This window comes from Amblyraja radiata, chromosome 16 (genome assembly GCF_010909765.2).
Source record: "Amblyraja radiata isolate CabotCenter1 chromosome 16, sAmbRad1.1.pri, whole genome shotgun sequence".
In the NCBI taxonomy this organism is placed as follows: Eukaryota; Metazoa; Chordata; class Chondrichthyes; order Rajiformes; family Rajidae; genus Amblyraja; species Amblyraja radiata.
Genome location: NC_045971.1, coordinates 23,588,726 through 23,604,823, shown reverse-complemented (window position 1 = coordinate 23,604,823; position 16,098 = coordinate 23,588,726).

Here is a 16,098-nt window from a genome sequence, read left to right as displayed (position 1 = left end):
TACTTGTCACTCGTGACCATACCCCATGCTTCTTTAAACAAGTGTAATCTCCCCCCTGTTAATAAAGCACCCTTATTCTCTATATGCTGGTAGGGACCAGACCCACCTACCTCCATGGTTATTGGCGATTCTGTTTCTTCATTTTCCTGAAGATTTTGTTCTGACGTGCTGGCGATGTTGGGGGGAGGCGCATTTTCCAGAGGGTCCGCTGCGGGCCCTGATCTGAAAGATCTTTGGGGATAATGTGCGGACCCCAAGCGTTCACCAGTCCCATATTGCGGACGTCGACTGGTGGATGCCGTGGGGTGCTGCCACTTGGGTATCGGAGGTCTTGGTTTGCTCGTCCCGGGGCCTGCCCTCATTAGGCCGAAGGTTTTTGATGCTTCCTGCATCTCCTTCAGTTTTTATTGAAATCTTTCCCAAATGGCAGCGCGTCCGTCTCCGCAGCTGGGGCTTTACACAAGCCAGCAAATTTGGGATTGAGGGCAGGTCTTATGTTTCCCTCCGGAGATTGTTGATCTCAAATTGTGTGGTACACATTAATGCCAGCACATCCTGCTGGCAGGTATCCATCTCCGTGGTCTCCACGGAACGAGCAAAGGCTGTGATGGCTGACGTCAGGAGCCTTAGGATCCGCTGTAGCTTGAGTTCTTGGGTCTGGATGTGTGACCCACATGCCCCCAGATTTGGCTGTTGACACTTTTTACTTTGAGGGCCTCACCGTTTTCTGGTGCTGTGTTGTTTCAGCACCTCAGCGAGCACCTTTTCCAGTAATGGTTGATGCTGGCCGCCATTCTTGGTTCCAGCGGTGCTCCAGCCCGTGGGGTTGCTACAAGCGGTCCATCACATCCAACAGCTCTTCATGTTCCTGCACCCCTGGCATACTCCCGAATTCGTCCGCCTGCCCCTGTTCCAGACCAGCCCAGCCCTGGTCACCAATGCTAGCCTCCAGTAATGAGGGAGCAAAGGGCAGTGCATGAGGCACTGTGGAGGGGGTGCCTGACCTCCCTCCGCGAGAGCGCTCTTTCTGCGCATCTCGCTGGAGCTGCTCCAATTGCTGTTGGATGCAGCTCAGGCGGCTGTCTCTCCTCCATTTAGGTGGAGACATGTCCCCGTCCGACGAATCGGACGCCACCGGCCGGATGCCTGTTCGGATGGCTAGACATCCAGCCCGCAGTTCAGGCACTAGCGGGACTGGGCTCGGCGCGGTGATGGGGATAGCGGGGCGCCCGGTTATTGTTCCTACCGCCTGTTGCTGCCCCCCCTGCAATGGAACGCTCCTCCGCTGGAGTCGAGCGGGGGACAGGTTCTTCTGGAGCTTTTGTGCCTTGTAGTAGCGAGAGCGCCCCTCAAGCAGCGCGTCTCGCAGGCATCTGCTCCGTGAGCCGCTCCAGCGGCTCAGGCGGCTCTCTCTCCCCCCGTGCGGGTGGAGAGACGTCCCGTCCGACATCGGGAACACCTGCCGGATGCCTCTCGAGTGGCTATGCGTCCAGCCCGCTGCTTCAGGTACTAGCGGGCTGGCCTCGGCACGGTGTCGGGGAATTACGGAACACCGGGTAACGCTCCTACCGCCTGTTGCTGCCCCCCTCCCCAGCGGGAAAACGGGAGACAGTTTTGTTCCAGAGCCTTTTTCTCTGCCTGTAAAAAACACAAGCAGAAAAAGGCTCACCTGTAAAAGAAAACCCGACCTCAGGGTACTCACCTGACGGTCCGGTTCATGCTGTAACGGGACAGCCTGACTCCCGTGGCAAGCCGCTGTTGCACTGCTGGCGTAATGCCGCGCCTGCGCACTGAGCGGGTTCTTCACGTAGTCACTCACGTGACTCCGAAGTAAAATCTACCATGGACTTTGTTTTGGTTGCACTTAGGACTTCAGTTTTGCACTATTACTATCTGGTTCCCCAGTATTACTGATTATTAATTTATTGCATTACTGATTATTGTATATTTATTTTTGTGATATTGCATTAATGGGTCTGTAAAGCTGCAGCAAGTAAGAATTTTATTGTTTGGTTGCCAGTACATATGATATTTAACCCTCTTGGCTCTGCAGGCTCGCACCGGTAGACTAAAAAATAGTTTCTACCCATGTGCGGTAAAAGAGCTTAACTCCAATAGTGAACACTGGGAAGCAAGAAGTAACTTCGAGGAATACCGCTAAATTCTTTTAAACTTTTAAAAAAATGTATCTATTATTTTACTATTAACTGTACATATGTGTATTGGTTGTTGTGTTGTATTTCTTTTAACGGAGGAGAAGCAAATGGAATTTCGTTGCTCAGTTTTGTGCAATGACAATAAACATATTCTATTCTATTCTATTCTATTGATCTGGTTCACCTGATCAACTCTTGGTTTAAACCTCTGATTGCAAATTCCCTCACCATTCAAATATCCACCACATTATCGTTCAAACTACGGGTTCCTGATCCATGATCTCTATTCAAATTACTGATCTCACACCTCGTACTTCCAGAGCTCAAGCCTCATTGAGCCTATGACTGCCTAAGTTAATCCCTTTAAAGAACGGAAGTGCAGCATATTTGGAGTGTTAAAGAAATTAAACATCCTATTATTTGGTAACTGAGTGCTGCAATATGGAACTGACAACCAAAACTTTTATTGGTGCCCTACTGCTACAATAATTTCAGGCTCCAATTAGAAAGTATTATCATCTCTAATCAATTATGTCTAAATTATGTTAAGTTTCCTGCATTGGTACTTTCTCCAGTTCCAACTTAAAATCTTTTCTTGACACATTAACATATAAAGGTAATAAAACTGTACACAGGTTTCTATGAAGTTCATTAGCTTTTATCTTCTCTGAGGTATTACATAGTTAAGATGTGCATAAACGATGATTCAATGCTACATGCTGATCTTTCCTCTTATTTTTCAGATATTTAGGTTGCTGCCTTGTTTTATTGTATTTATCTTGATTCATAACTTTCCCCCTGGTCCTCAGCACACAGAAAATAAACAAGACCAGTGCACAGGTGCATATTAAAGACCAGAACAGCTCTTGTTTTAATTGGCCTCAATCAAACTATTGACAAACCAAATCAAATATCTGCTGTCCATCTGAAGGAGGGTCTCGACACGAAACATCACCTATTCCTTTTCTCCAGAGATGCTGTCTGATATGATCAGTTACTCCAGCTTTTTGTGTCTATCTTTGGTTTAAACCAGCATCTGCAGTTCATTCCTACACAAATATCTGCTTACTATTAGTAAATAGTTTTTTTTTCCATTTCATTGTTTGAACTCACTGGTCAGGTGAAGTCTATTATTAGGAATCTACAGTAGCTGTTGAATTCCCGGAATTCCAGAGGATCTTGCCAGAATTTATATTTTGTATAGATTTAACTGTTATTTTAGTTAATAGTCTTAGCGTTGCTGAGCAAGAAGAAGTTAAGAGGAATAAGTGTTCAGATTTCATTCTCCTCTGTGGATTGATTTGCTGAATACTTTGGGACTGATTTTTTATTAAGGATCAGAGTTGGGTTTGAAACTGGGCTAAATTAGTGGATTTTTGGCATGTCGACCATCCAAACCAATAATCTGACACCTCTTAACTTAAGAAAAAAAACATACCTTCATGGCTTCCAGTATAGTTTAGTTTGGTTTATTGTCACGTGTACTGAGGTACAGTGAAAAGCTTTTTGTTGCGTACTAACCAGTCAGCGGAAAGACTGTACATGATTACAATCGAACGTGGTGCATAATCAAGGGTGAGTCTCACCTTGGTCACTCCCCCTCTTCCATCAGGCAAGAGGTACAGAAGCGTGAAAACCCACACCTTCGGATCAAATATCTGCTGTCTATCTGAAGAAGGGTCTCGACCCGAAATTACACCTTCAGGGACAGTTTCTTCCCAGTTATAATCTGGCAACCGAACCATCCTATCAACAAGCAGAGAGTGGCCGGCCGTGAGCTGAGCGGTACAGAGGGATAATATGATGAAAGAGGCATTTTAATACGATTTAAGATGCTTTTATATAGGTACATGGATAGGCAGGGAATGGAGAGATATGATCATATACAGGCAGAGGAGAATAGTTTAACCTGAAAATCTGTTTGGCACAGACATTGTGGGTTGAAGAGCCTGTTCCAGTGCTGTGTTTTTCCATGTTCTGTTAAACCCTAAATGTAACATAAAGAAAAACATTATTGAAAATTAAAATTACATGGAGCATGTAGCTCACTTTGATAAGTCACTAGTAAATGATTTATGTAAATTTATAATAACGTTAATGCCAATTCTGCTGCTTAGGCCATCTTTTTACATCCAATTCTTTGTGATGACCACCTTTGAGAGACAGCTCTTGGGTATTTACCAGATAAGTTATTCTAAACCTGTATGGCTGCATACACTTAGCAATATGCTAATGCAAAGACGAGATGAAAGGAACACTCTAATTATTGTGGAGCTATTCGGTGAAGAGGCATCTAATGCACTACAATGCTGAATAATATATAAGGAGACCTATTCAGAATCTAATTCACATCTTTCCTGATTATAATTCCTTGTACCATAAAGAAATTTATTGAATGAGCACTGTGTGTGAACAAGGTGTGACAATAAATGCTGTCATGCATCGAGCTGGGCAAACTGCTGATGCGGTAATAAGTGATCCAGGTTAAGTCCTGCCCTTGGCAATGGCTGTGTAGAGTTTGCATGCTCTAACAAGGTTTTCCTCCCATATCCTCAAAATACTCTGGTAGGATGATTGGCCACTGTATATTACCCCTAGGTGTAAGTAGTAGCAAAGAATGAATGGAAAATTCATGGGTATGCATGAGAGAGAATAAAATTGTTGGGGTACAGAGAAATAAGGAGAGGGAGAACTAGGCTGATGGATTTGGTTCTTTGGAAGCCTGAAATGACCTAATGAGTTGAATGGCTTCCTTCTCAGTCATAGCAAGTAAGTTTAATGAAGAACTCTTGTATTCTCCTTCAGGCCATTCCATTTGTTATCCTTCAGGCTTGTAAAAGCCTGGCTAAGTCTTATTTATTTTCCTTCCAGAAGGCACAAAGCAACTCAGCGGGTCAGGCAGCATCTCAGGAAAATGAGGATAGATGATGTTTCGAGTCCTGACAAAACGTCAGCTGTCCATGTTCTCCTCGGATGCCGTCAGACTCGTTGAATTACACCAGCACCTTGTGTCTTCTTTTTTAAACCAGCATCTGGAGTTTTTTGTTTCATGTCATAAGGAATAGGAGTTGAATTAGTCCATTCAGCCCAACAAGTCTACTCCACCATTCAATCTTGGCTGATCAATCTCTCCATCCTAATCCCATTCTCCTGCCTTCTCCCTATAACCTCTGACACCTGTACTAAATGAGAATCTATCTATCTATCTATGCTTTAAAAATATCCACTGATAGAAATTTGAAACATAGAAAAATAGGTGCAGGAGGAGGCCATTCGGCCCTTCGAGCTAGCACCGCCATGCAAAATGATCATGGCTGATCATCTAGAATCAGAACCCCGTTCCTGCTTTTTCCCCATATCGCTTGATTCCTTTAGCCCCAAGAGCTAAATCTAACTCTCTCTTGAAAACATCCAATGAATTGGCCTTCACTGCCTTCTGTGGCAAATAATTGCACAGATTCACCACCATCTGACTAAAGAAATTTCTCCTCATCTCATTCCTACCTATCTCTAACAATCACTTTGACCACCTTATTTCCCTATTAGTTACTTCAAACATATTCATAATTGCTAGCTTAATATTAGCAACAGCAGAACAATTTGGTCGTCCAACATTGCAAAGAGAGACATATTGAGGCAGGGCTTGCTTCCTGCAACAAGTTCCTCGTATTCATCAACAGGCTCTGCTGTAAGTATTATGTTACCATTTGCAGATTTTCCATTGTGAACTTGATCTCTGAAGCTGAGCTGAAGCTAAATAGTGAGCACTGCACGGCAACAAGTTTTTGCATGACATCATGTTGTTAGAAGGGAATGGAGATAAGGGGGAGGGTGGGGCAGAGCTGCTGCCTCACAACGCCAGAGGCCTGGGTACAATCTTGATGTTGTCTGGGTAGAGTTTGCACATTCTCCCTGTGGCCATGTGGGTTTCCTCTGAGTGCTACATTTCCCCCCACATCCCAAAGATTTACAAGTTAGTAGGTTAATTGGTTGCTGTAAACCGTGCCTTGTGTGTATGTGAGTGGTAAAATCCAGAGGGAGTTGATAACAATACAGAGAAAATAAAGTTGAATTAGATGAGTGTAGGATCAGTGTGACTGGTGGTTGATGGTCAACGTGGAACTTGTGGGCCAAAGGGCCTATTTCATTTGTATCTATCAATAACATTCAGTAATACTTAAAAGCATTCAAAGATTATTAAATATTCATGTAACTGTTAAAAAATGTAATATACTTTAAACTTAATTCAAAAGAATATTATTTACTTAAAGGAGACTACCGATGCTGAAATCTGAACCAATAAAGGGTGGCACAGTGGCGTAGCGGTAGAGTTGCTGCTTTACAGTGCCAAAAACCCGGGTTCGATCCTGACTACGAGTGCTTGTCTGAAAGGAGTTTGTACATTCTCCCCATGACCTGCGTGGGTTTTCTCCGAGATCTTTGGTTTCCTCCCACACTCCAAAGAAGTACAGGTTTGTAGATTAATTAGCTTGCTATATATGTAAATTGTCCTTAGTGTGTGTAGGATAGCATTAGTGTGCGGGGATCGCTGGTCGGTGCGGACTCAGGGGGCCAAAGGGCAGTGATAATGCCGAGTTTCAACACAAAAGGTGACCATTCATTACTTAATGCTTAACTCCAGTCCCGGGGTAGATTGGGACAACGTATGAGGAGTGTTTGGATCTGGGCCTGTACTCGCTGGAGTTTAGAAGGATGAGCGGCTATCTCATTGAAACCTGCCGAATAATGAAAGGCCTAGATAGAGTGGATGTGGAGAGTCTAGGACCAGATGGCACAGCCTCAGAATAAAAGGACTTACCTTTAGGATGGAGATGACGAGGAACTTCTTTATCCAGAAAGTGGTGAATCTGTGGAATTCATTGCTGGAGACGACTGTGGAGACAATTGGGTATTTGTAAAGCGGAGATTGATAGGTTCTTGATTAGTAAGGGCGTCAAAGGTTACAGGGAGAATGCAGGAGAATAGGGTTGAGAGGGAAATATAGGTCAGCCATGATTGAATGATGGAGCAGGGTCAATGGGCCGAATGGCCCTATTCTGCTCCCTTGTCTTATGAACTTATTATGAACTCATTGCCATTCCTCTTTATTGAAATACGTTGACGCATTGTTCCTGAGCCAAGTCTAACCTGTTGCAATATAAGCAGGTTAAATTGTTGCTAGTTCACGTTGTACCACCTGATTCCGGTATCTGAAAACAGTCAGTACAAATCATTTATGAAGAGTGGTTAGCATATCTGGGAATTCAACGTTAAAATTGGAAGTTAGTACTTGATAGTTGACACAGAGGTGCTGGCAGTTCTGTGTGGATTGCTGGCAATCTCCCAGTTGATTCTGGTCCAATAGTTCACTTCAATAGCTAAATTCAAGGTATATGAATGGGAAATTCTATACCAATGGATTCTTGTTCCTTGATCAGAGCTACCAGTGCACTAGAGGTCTTTCAGGCTCCCTGAGCATTGAATTACTTCAGGTTTTAGAATCTCATAGCAACAACCCTTTTTTGGCCACAAGTGCAGATAACCATAAATTGAGCGAAAGCATCTGACTGGGAAGGTCCTTACAATAAATGTCCAACACCACAGGCTGTTCCATTGACGATCACAGTGGAGAGAAACATCGTGTTTAAAAACCCGTATTTCTTTGGAACAAAATTCATTGTGATAGGTTTTAACTTCTAGTAGAAAAACATTTCTGGAGAAATATAAAATGGCCTGGATTGCTCAGTCAAAATCCAGCCAAATTATTTTAATTCACAGATTCAAACGTTGTAAATATATCCATACACACAAGTAAAACTTCCAACATTCATGTTTAACTGTTTTGGTTGCATACCGTAAAATTCACTCTTAATATTTTCCAGCTACTTACAACAAGTTTTAAGGTGAAAGAGGAAAGATTTATTAGGAACCTGAGGGGTAACCTTTTCACACAAAGAGTGCTGGGTGCATGGAATGAGCTGCCAGAGGAGGTAGTTGAGGCAGGTACTATTGCAACGTTTAAGAAACATTTAGACAGGTACATGGATAGGATAGGTTTAGAGGGATATGGGGCAAACGCAGTCAGGTGGGACAAGTGGAGATGGGACATGTTGGCCGATGTAGGCATGTTGGGCCAAAAGGCCTGTTTCCACGCTGTATGACTCTTTGACACTATGACTCCTTTTGGCATAAAACTAAAAAGTAGCATAATGCCTTGCATCATTAATCAAGGCAGCTGCTTGCATACTGCATCTAGCTGCATCTAGCTCCATTAACATTTTTAGTCATTGGGATTTTAATCAGCAGGATGTCTATGGATAACAATTTGGACCAATGACTCCCATTCGGACAGAAGTGCAAAGGTCAATTATGCAATTCTATCACCATGGTGATTAATTATTAACATGCACTAAAATTCCAGGTAATCTTGTATTGCATGCACAGAGCTTAAACAACAACCCTGATCACTCAGAAGCACTTTGGTATCTAAACTATCCAGGGGCGCCACAGTGGAGCAGCTGGTTGAGCTACTGCCTCACAGCGCTGAAGACTCACGTACTGTCTGGGTGCAGTTTGCACATTCTCCCCGTGACCGTGTAGGTTTCCTCCTGGTGCTCTGGTTTCCGCCTACTTCCCAAAGACATGTGGGTTTGTAGACTAATCAGCCTCTGTAAATTCCCCCCTGTTGTGTAGGGATTTGATGAGAAAGTGAGATGACATAGAACTAGTGTAAACAGGTGATCGACGGTCGGCATGGACTCTGTGGGCTGAGTGGCCTGTTTCCATGCTGTATCTCAAACAAAAACCGCATGCAAGTATTTTTAGATTTGCACCTCTTAGAACTTGAATGGAGACAGTTCAGTTCCATTCACAGAGGGACATTTACAGTTAAGAGAGAATGGGCACTTTCATTCCATCATCAGAACTTGACTCAAGTCAGGATCCTAGAGGTGAAACTGTGGGGAGGTAAATACGTCTAAATTTATACAGCTATAAATTGACAAATTAATTGGGTGCAGTCACTTCATACCTGCTCCCTCCACACTCCCATTTCCCCCTTTACTGTAAGATCAGCCTGAAATAAAATTGGTATTTGGGCCAATCCCATAATATAACCATTAGAAAGTTATGTTAAAGTTGACATTGTTCTGAAAAATCTTGTCAAATAATTAGTTCAATCTCCACTGATCCATGCAGTATGTTAGAAAAGGGCAAAGCTAGGATTGAATTAGAGGGTGGCATGATGGTGCAGCGGTAGAGATGCTGCCTTACAGCGCCATAGACCCGGGTTCAATCCTGACTAAGCTGAGTTTTAACATTCTCTCTATGACCGCGTAGATTTTCTCCGAGAGTGTTGGTTTCCTCCCACACTCTAAAGACGTACAGGTTTGTAGGTTAATTGGCTTTGGTAAATTGTAAAATAGTTAGATTAAACGAGAACTTACCAGTTTGAAGTTTGATCTGTATTTTATGAGGAGTTACGATGAGGGATTACGTGAAGAGCCCGCTCAGCACGCATGCGCGGCATACTTCAAAGCAGCGGTGTGGAATCACAGATAGACATAGTTATTGAAGTAAACATAGTAAAGAAAAGGAGACATCAGTTTATCAGTTTGACCCATATTAATGAGGGTGGGAGCGGAGGGCACGTAATCCCTCATCGTAACTCCTCATAAAATACAGATCAAACTTCAAACTGGTAAGTTCTCGTTTAATCTTACTATTTTACTTCGGAGTCACGTGAGTGACTACGTGAAGACTTCAAAGCTCTGTGATTTCAAACCGTGTAACAGGTATTACTTCACTCACTGCCGAAATCCTTGAGGGAGGAAGTGTGTTATCGTAATCAACCAATGAATCTGTTTGTAGAAAAAACACAATGCTATATTTTAACAATAACAACAAAGAAATTAAATTGCTCCCCTGGACTTAAATTAAATATTTGCAGTCTGTAAAATAAAATTTCTGCAAAATAAAGCAGGTTTTGCCAACGGCTTATTATAAAATTTCTGAACGGTCTTTCCCCCCGACCATCCTGCTGTAGCCAGGATGTGGTCTATAGGCACGTCCATTCTTTTAGCCGTCGACGTGGATGCTGCCCTGGTGGAGTGAGATTTGTACATGTTAGTGTTTATCCCAGCAGCTTTTAGCACCTGCTTGAGCCATCTCGAAATGGTTTGGCTCGTCACCCGGCCATAAGGTTTTTTATGACTGACCCACAAGGCTTTTCATCTCCCTCGAATATTTTTGGTTGTGTCTATGTAGGATAGTAGGTGGGTCATGGCACATAACCGTGGTTCTGGCGGGTAAGCCCGGAATTCCATGACTGGATTAGGTGTTCCTGGTCTGCTCTGTTTGATCATTCCCTGGATAACGACAAAGATCTGCTCTGGAGCTGTGAGCATGCTGTCCAGTCGCAATAGGTGTAGGGACTGGACCCTCTGTGCAGATACAAGTGCCATCAACATGAGTGTTTTGAGCATAGATTGTTCCAGGTTGAGGGATCTGGCTGGTGGCCATCCCCTGAGATATGTCAGGACCACACTGACATCCCATGTATGGGTGTACCTTGGTCTAGGGGGTTAGAGTTGTAAATACCCTTCATTAGTTTGACCACCAGCGGGTGGGACCCCATGGCCTGTTGTCCTGGAGCTGGTTTTAAATAGACAGGCAGGGCACTTCTAGCTGTGTTGATGGCTCTGTAGCTGAATCCTTCATCGTGGTGAAGGTTCGCCAGGAATTCCAGTACGTTGGTAACTGTAGCGGTTGAGTAGGTGGTCCCTGTATCCAAGCAGTACTTCTCCCATTTTTTGATGCTGGACAAGTGCTGTTTTTTAGTGGATGTTCGGAGGGATGCTGACATGGTGTCGACGGTTTGTTCTGATAATCCCAGTCCCAGAAGTGGTTTATGCAGAATCTGCAACCCAGGAGTTTGATTCTTTCATGGCACGGGTGGCTTATGCCCGACATTGGGTGTTAATAACTCTGGGTCACTGGGGAATACCATCGGAGTTTCAACAACCATGTCATGGAGTATTGGGAACCATGGCTGCGTAGGCCAGTCGGGTACTATCAAAATACCTGAAGCAGAGCCCATTTGTATTGTGCGTAGTCCCCAACTGATGAGGCAGAAGGGAGGAAATGCATAGAAGAAGAATTTCCCCAATCCAGCACAAACGCATCTACCGCTGCTGCCTCAGGGTCTGGTTCCCAAGCGACATACTTAGGTACCTGGTGATTTAGCCTTGATGCAAATAAATCGATATCTGGCGTGCCATATTGCTTGATAACTTTTGCAAATTTTTGGGGGTTTAACATCCATTCGATGTTGTCATTAAATTTACGTGACCTGGTGTCTGCCACTGTATTTAGCTTACCTGGCAGGTAAGTTACTGATAGCCAAATATATCTTTGGACACACCATTGCCAAATTGTGTTGACCAACGTCGCATGAGACCGATTTTATGCCGCCCATATGGTTAATGTAGGCCACGACCGTTGCATTATTTATGTGTAACCGTACATGCAAGTGATGCATATTTATGCATATGCTTTTAAACCATAACAGTCACCCAACATCTCTAGATAATTAATGCCCAGTGTAAGTGGTAACGATGCTTCTGGGTTAGTCCATCTACTACTTGTGCTGGATATAGAGTTAGTTGCTCCCCAGCCTTGAGCACTGGCATCTGTTGGGATAACTAACGTAGGGTTAGTGATGATAATAGGGCTGAAACAATGCCAACGTTTTTTGCCCACCACTGTAGTTCTGATATTGCTTCAGTGGGTAACTTCATGACACGATCATAATGACCTGTATGTCGTTTTGGTGCCTGTACCTTTGCTCTTTGTAAGTTTTGACAGTGCAAAGGTCCGAATTGTGTAGCCGGAAATGCTGCTACCATTTTCCCAATTACTCTGTTACTTGTCGAATAGTTGGTAGTTCGTTGACCATTAAATTGTTGCATGATTGTGCCAATTCAACTGTTTTGTCTCTTGGCAATGTTACAGTCACGTAGACTGAATTAATTGTGAAGCCCAAGTAGTCCATGATTGTGGATGGCTTCAACTTAGATTTATCTGGATGTAAGACAATCCCAGGGTTTCGAATAACTGTTTGGTAGCTGACACAGCTAACATAGTCAATTCCATGGTCTTGCCTATTATTTAAGATATCATCAAGATATGCCATGACAATATGTTTTTGTCTTCTGAATATTGCCAGAGCTGGTTTTAGTATCTTGGTGAATAAACTATGGCTGATGTGAACCCATTGGGTATCGCTTTAAACTGCCATAGCTGCCCCATCCAGGTAAATTTCAGGTATCTGCGATGATCCTTGTGAATGGTACTAAATAGTAAACGTCTTTAAGATCAATGCTTCCCATGAAGTATCCTTTGGAAACTAGTTGTTTGGCAGTAACAACCGTTTCCATTTTGAAATGTATATACTTAACAAACATATTTAGTGAAGTTAAGCCAATGATGATGCGACATCCACCATCTTTTTTGGATTTAGTGACGAATATTTGATACGAATTCCAAGGGTTCATGTTTTCCCATGATACCCTTTGTAATTAGTCTCACCAGTTCAGCTTGTCCCTCTCGTTTCTTTAACGGAGAGGGAAAATACCGCCTGGGGTGAATGTTGAACTGGTGGCAATTTTTCTATTTTGTATCCACTAATGCCATTGAGTATATACTGATCACTCGTGATAGACTCCCGTGCTTCTTAAAAACAGGTGTAATCTCCCCCCCATTAGTATTAAGCCCCTATTTTCTATATGCTGGTAGGAACCAGACCCACCTACCTCCATGGTTATGGGTATTCTTCTGTTTCCTGCCGGTCCAACGAGTCTTGCACGTTGTCTGACATGGCGGTGATGTTGGGGGGTGGCGCATTTTCCATGGGGTCCGCTCTGGGCCCTAGTCTAAAGAAGATTTCCGGGGATAGAATGCGGACCCCGAGCTTTACGCCAGTCCCATATGGTAGACGTCGACTGATGGACGCGATGGGGTGCTGCTGCTTAGGAATTATTGTTTTTGGTTTGCTCGTCCCGGGGCCTGCCCTCATGAGACTGAAAGTTTTTTAAGGCCTCTTCCATATCCTTCATATGCTTTGGGAGGTTTTTGCCAAAGAGCAGTGGGTCTGGCTCAGTGGCTGGGGTATGCACAACCCCGCAAATTTAGGATTTTATGGCAGGTCTTATGATTTGTTTACGAAGGTTGTGGTCATCTCCGTATTTGTCCACGGAACGAGCAAACGATGTGATGGCTGACGTCAGGAGCCTGAGGATCCGCTGCAGTTTTAGCTCCTATTTCCGAATATTTGCCCCAATGTGCCCCCACTTTTGGCTGTTTACAGCCGGCACTTTAAGGGACTCACAGTTCTCTGGAGCTGTATACGTTTCTAAGGCCTCATTGACCACCTCTCCTGTAGGGGCCTGTTGGAGAGGTGGTTAATGCTGGCCACTGGTTTGGCCTTTAACGGCCTCCTGCACGTGGGGTTGCCACGTAGCGGTCCACCACACCTAGCAGCTCTTCCTGTTCCTGCACCCCTTGCATACTCCCGAGATCTTCAGCCATCGTCCCCTCTTCTTGACCAGCCCAGTCCTGGTCACCAAAGCTACCCTCGGGTAAGGAGGAAACAATGGGCAGTGCACAAGGCACTGTGGAGGGAGTGCCTGAACTCCCCCTGCGAGAGTGCCCCTCACGAAGCGCGTCTCGCTGGAGCTCCTGCTCCAGGAGCCGCTCCATGCGGCTCATGCGGCTGTCTCTCCCCCGGGCGGGTGGAGAGACGTCGCCGTCCGACAAGTCGGAAGCCACCGGCCGGACGCCTCTTCCGTGGCTTTACTTCCAGCCCGCTGCTCAGGCACTGGCGGGACTGGGCTCGGCACGGTGTCGGGGAATTAGCGGAGCGCCCGGTAAGCGGTCCTACCGCCTTGTTGCTGCCCCCCCCCCCCAGATGGAACACTCCTCCGTGGAGTCGAGCGGGGGACAGGTTTGTCCAAGAGCCTTTCTTCTCTGCCTGAAAAGCAGAAGGCTCTCCTGTGAAAGTAAACCCGACCTCAGGGCTTACCTGACGGTCCGTTCTTTCACCTGTAGCGGGAGCGCCTGACTCCCGATGCGGCCGCTGTTGCACTGCTGAACGTAATGCCGCGCATGCGTGCTGAGCGGGCTCTTCACGTAGTCACTCACGTGACTCTGAAGTAAAATTGTCCCTTATGTATGTAAGTTAGTGTATGGGGATCGATGGTTGGCGCAGACTCGGTGGGACTGTATATCTAAAGTCAAAAGGGAAGAATTTAGCACTCCTAATTGCTCCCATTTGTGTTTCTTTTCTTTTAAAACCATGGAAATAAACGTTGGTGTCTTCACACTGTGTTCTATATCTGCAGTGCTTAAAACTATGATGGTAAGTACCTGAGGACATTCAATAAACTGCAGATGCTGGTTTACCTGATGTATGTTTTGTGTCACAACCATTTCTAATTATTAAACTGTAGTTATATGCTTGCCTTTCCAACTATTGTGTTGCGAACGTGTAGAATTTAGTACAGAGCTGGCTTAGTACACCTTGACTTGCTTTGACCAATGCCTTGATTACAACATAGAAGTTAGGTCTTCACCATGATTAGTCTGAAGAAGAATCCCAACACAAAACACAAGTCTGAAGAAGGATCTCGACCTTCAGAATGCCAACTATCCATGTTCTCCAGAGATGCTGCCTGGCCCGCTGAGTTTAGCTTAGTTTAGTTTAGTGGCAAATGTACACAGGTACAGTACAAAGCATTTTGTTGCGTGTTGTCCAATCAGCGAACATACTATACATGATTACAATCAAACTGTCCACCGTGTACAGATACAGGATAAAGTGAATAACGTATAGTGCAAGATAAAGTCCAGTAAAGTCCAATTAAAGATTGTCCAATAAAAAGTCCCCTTTGTGCCTTTTTTTGTAAAATCAGAATTTGCATTTCCTTGTTTCTACACAATCGTGGCATTGTTTGGTATAGTATATAACATTTTTTTGATTCAATTGAGTTTCCTCAAAAGATAATTGGATGCATGCTGGCCATCGATCACATTATCCCACTATGTTGCTCCATTTTCGCACCCACTCCCTGCAGACTACAGGGCAATTTACAGAGGACAATTAACCTACACGCACGCACGGCTTAGTGAAGTGGGAGGAAACCAGAGCACCCAGAGGAAACTAAGCGGTCACAGGGAGAACGTGCAAACTCCACTCAGACAGCACCCGAGATCAGAATCAAAGCCAGGGCTCTGGCGCTATGGGGCAGAAACTCTATACTGCGCCTCTGTGCTGCCCCCTGTTCTTAATTTAAAAAAATTGAAATCTGGAATATGTAATTTCATTGAAACATTTTGTATGTTCACACCAAACTTCCTCACTCTTTTTCCTTTAAACAATTTTCTTCCCTGAGCCTTGGACTTCAGATTTTAGACTTCATTTGAGTATATGTTTGCAACCGGTAACGGAGGGCAACCTGACCATGTGTTGATATTAAATGAGAAGTTAAGTTTAGTTTTGAGATACAGCGCGGAGACAGACTCTTTGGCCCACCGAGTCTGTGCTGACCAATGATCACCCCGTACACTAGCACTATCCTACAGACCAGAGACAATTTACAATTTTTACCAAAGCCAATTAACCTACAAAACCTGTATGTCTTTAGGGTGCGGGAGGAAACTGGAGCACCAGGAGAAAACTCATGTGGTCACACAGTGAAGGTACAAACTCCGTGCAGACAGCATCCGAGGTCAGGATCAAACCCTAGTCTCTGGTGCTGTAAGGCAGCAGCTCTACTGCTATGCCACTGTACCACCCCAGAAGAGGATAAAATTCAACTGCAATGTCCTCCATGGCAGATCACGTTAAGATGAGCAAGAAGATATAACACTGGAGTGAATCAATCTG